Genomic DNA, 4,469 nt, shown 5'->3' with positions numbered 1-4,469 from the left:
TTGTCTTTGTGTGAATTTATTTATAACCCATTGGATGCCTTTGATGGCTATATATGCCAAGCTTTCATTTTTTATTAAGAGTAGGTTGGGGGGGTCTGTAACCTGTGGCTCAGGAACCTCTTTAATTCTGCTGAGCGTGTGTTTTCAAAAACGTTGAAAAAGATTGGGGGGGTTATGATTTTATTTTAATATGGTTTCTGTGGGAGGATAAACATGACACAAACGCCTTTTAATGGTTTCCAATGCTTAAAAATGGTGTAGAATAGATATTACATTTGAATGAGGTTTTGGTATGAGTTCATGCCCCACAAGCTAAACTACGGTGTATAGCTCCGCTGCTTAACTCTCGCGTGCCACTGTCCTGAGCTGTGTGGCCCAAGCCCTGCACCTTTCAAAGGGGAAGTCTTACTAGGCAAGGCAGGTGATTGATTCCAACAAATGGTTCATGGACATCAAAAGTATAAAAGAGAAATATAACCCAGAACAGATTAAATATTTCTTTGACCGAATTGTTTGCCTTTGTAGCCAATGCGGATGGATTGCCTGAATAGGAAAGCATAGGTACAATTGGGCAGAGCATGTATGAGTGGCATGCTTTTCAGGGAAAGTATGTTACATTTACAGTAGCGTGAGAAAACATTTATGAAGAAATATGAATGCAAAATATTTAAAAAGTGAATTATTCAAACTACTTAACAGCTGGGAGTTTTTTCGCAACCCAGGAGTTAAGGCGGAAAAGTTGCTCACAGATGGTGACTACATGAAGGAGTTCATCAAAATATTTGAATACCTATTTACAGACTTCAAGAACAAAAGTGAAATAAAGAAAAAAAAACTTGCCTCACCACTAAGACAATAAAAGGCTGTTAAAATGGCAAGCAACATCACCGAACAGCAAATTAAGGACATTCAGTGCCTTAAAAGTTATTTTCGTGTGATGGCATGAATTCCTACATTGCATATAATTTTGTCAAAGCAATGAAACATACAGTAATTCATTAATATTGTAAATTAAACAGATTTGTCACATGGTGAATCAAACTTAGTCATTTTGATAGTAAGCTAAAATGGATACAGTGAAGAAAATAAGTATTTTAACACCCTGCTATTTCTCCCGCTTGAAATGGAGGGGTTTGAAATTTTCATCGTAGGTGCATGTTCACTGTGAGAGATAAACTAAAATGAAAAATCCAGAGATAACGGCATGATTATTTTACCTTTGTGTGATACTGCTGCAAGTAAGATTATATACTGAACTGTCTCAGAAAATTAGAATATTGTGATTAAGTTCTTTATTTTCTGTAATGCAATTAAAAAAACAAAAATGTCATACATTCTGGATTCATTACACATTAACTGAACTATTTCAAGCCTTTTATTATTTTAATATTGCTGAATTTGGCTTACAGCTTAAAAAAACTCAAAAATCGTATCTCAAAATATTAGAATATCATGAAAAAGTATACAAGTAGGCTATTCAACTAATCACCTGAATCATCTAATTAACTCGAAACACCTTGCGAGGGTTTCCTGAGCCTTAAAAACACTCAGCTTGGTTCAGTAAACTAAATCACAAGTATGGGGAAGACTGCTGATCGGACTGCTGTCCAGAGGACCATCATTGATACCCTCCATTAGGAGGGTAAGACACAAAAAGAAATTTCTCAAAGAGCAGGCTGTTCACAGAGTGCAGTTTCAAAGCATATCCACAAAAAGTCTGTTGGAAGGGAAAAATGTGTCCGGAAACGCTGCACAACCAAGAGAGATGACCGCAGCCTTAACAAAATTGTGAAGAAGAGCCGCTTCCAGAATTTGGGGGAGCTTCAAAGACAGTGGGCTGAAGCTGGAGTCCAGGTATCAAAAGCCACAGTTCACAGACGTGTCCGGGAAATGGGCTACAATAGCCTTATTCCCATGGTCAAGCCACTTCTGAACTCAAGACAACGGAAGAAGCGTCTGACTTGGGCTATGGAGAAGAAGCACTGGACAGTTGCAGAGTGGTCCAAAGTCCTCTTTTCAGACGAAAGCAAGTTTTGCATTTCATTTGGAAGTCAAGGCGCCAGAGTCTGGAGAAAGGCTGGAGAGGAGCAAAATCCAAGTTGCTTGAAATCCAGTGTGAAATTCCCACAGTCAGCAATGGTTTGGGGAGCCATGTCAGCTGCTGGTGTTGGTCCACTGTGTTTCATCAAGTCCAGAGTAAATGCAACTGTGTACCAAGAGATTTTAGAGCACTACATGCTTCCATCTGCTGAAAAGCTCTATGGAGATGAGGATTTCATTTTCCAGCATGATCTGGCACGTGCCCACAGTGCCAAAACCACCAGTAACTGGTGCACTGACCATGGCATCACTGTCCTTGATTGGCCTGCTAATTCCCCTGACCTGAACCCCATCGAGAATTTGTGGGGTAATAGTTAAGAAGAATATGAAAGACACCAGACCTACAAATGCAAATGAGCTGAAGGCCGCTATCGAAGCATCCTGGGCATCAATAACACCTCAGCAATGCCACAGGCTGATTGCCTCCATGCCACGCCGGATTGATGCAGTAATCTGTGCAAAAGGATTCCCAACCAAGTACTGAGTGCATCAATGGAAATTTTCAAATGTTTGATTTAGTTTACTGTTATAAAATTATTTTTTTACTTAGTCTGAGGAAGTATTTAGCGCTAAGTACTCATCCGGGCGTAACCAAGTTTCACACAGACCCATACAGTTAAGTTTATAATCACGAATAATGTTATCAACAAGTAAAGCTTTTGGAGCAAGCGATCTAATATTTAACAGACCAAATTTCAGCTTTGCTGAATCATTTGACTTAGCTGAACTCTTTGTAGTCTTTGTCGAAATCTTCAAAAGCTGCCGCTCTTGTGGCTTTTCGTGTGGGTTGTCCGGCGAGGGATGAATGGTGGAATTAGTTACATCGCGTCCTTCCTCGCGTTATCTCGGATCATTATTTAGTTACATTTGAGGTGCTAGCTAAGTGTAGTGTTAAAAAAGCTGAAGTATTTAGCGGACGCAATATAAGCAATGGCACAGTTTCTGAGCTCTTTGAACTCCTTCCTGGAGCAGTTGCGTCCTTTCCTACATACAATGGCTCGATTGACTCACTCATGAACGAGTTCAATTCCACCCTGACTAGTGTGCTGGATTCAATAGCGCCCATAAAACTAAAATCACGTCCTAAAAGACGCACGCCTTGGTTTACTGATGAAACTAGAACCCTTAAACAAGAATGCAGGAAATTGGAAAGAAAATGGCGCGCTACCAAGCTTGAGGTTTTCCATCAAACCTGGTGTGACAGCTTGTTAAAGTATAAAGCGGCCCTTGCCTCTGCAAAATCGGCCTACCTTTCGAAGGTGATTGCGTCTCAAAAGAACAACCCCAAAGCCCTTTTTGACACTGTAGCATCGCTTACAAGGCAACAGACTATCGCAGATAGTTCGACACACTCTGCTCAGGACTTAATGGTCTTCTTTACTAAGAAGATTCAATGCATACAGGAAGAAATTGCTAAAGAAATTATTAATACCACACATATTAAAGGACTGAAATTTACAGATGCACGACAGGGTGGCTGCCTTGGGAAAATGGCCCGTTTTAGTGAACTGTCACTTGATGATCTCAAACAGGTGGTAAATGCGGCCAAACCGACAACTTGCCAGTTCGACCCGCTCCCAGGTTCACTTATTAAAAGTCTTTTTGGCGTCCTTGGACCTTCAGTTCTAAATATTATAAACATATCACTCTCCTCAGGTGTAGTTCCAGCAGCTTTTAAGTCCGCCGTTATTAAACCCACACTGAAACGACCCAACCTTGATCCAGAAATATTAAGTAATTACAGACCTGTGTCAAACCTACCTTTCCTCTCTAAAGTACTCTAAAAAGTAGTGGCACAGCAGCTGAATGCTTTCATATCCGAGAATAACCTTTTTGAATCCATGCAATCAGGATTCAGGGCTAACCACTCTACTGAGACAGTTCTGATCAAGGTAACAAATGATTTCCCAATGTCAATGGATTCTGGCGCTTCATCACTTTTGCTGCTGCTGGATCTTAGTGCTGCTTTTGACACAGTGCACCACAATATCCTACTAGAACGGTTGGAAAAATGGATTGGTCTCTCAGGCACCGTCCTCTCGTGGTTCAGATCCTACCTCTCAGATAGGACGCACTGTGTTAAATATGGTGAAATGACATCTGAGCCCTTTAATGTTACCTGCGGTGTTCCACAGGGTTCAGTGCTTGGCCCCCTTCTTTTCAACATTTACATGCTTCCATTAGGTGACATTATTCGCAAGTACAATATCAGCTTCCACTGCTACGCAGACGACACTCAACTCTATCTTCCGTTGGAGGAATCTTCCACACTAAACTGTGGAAATTTGGAGGCCTGCCTCACTGAGATAAAAGAGTGGATGTCACTCAATTTCTTGCGTCTTAACTCTGAAAAGACCGAAATGTTAGTC

Source organism: Urocampus carinirostris, chromosome 3 (assembly GCF_059441175.1).
Source record: "Urocampus carinirostris isolate Australia breed hairy pipefish chromosome 3, RoL_Ucar_1.0, whole genome shotgun sequence".
NCBI lineage: Eukaryota > Metazoa > Chordata > Actinopteri > Syngnathiformes > Syngnathidae > Urocampus > Urocampus carinirostris.
Note: the sequence above shows the minus strand (reverse complement) of the source record.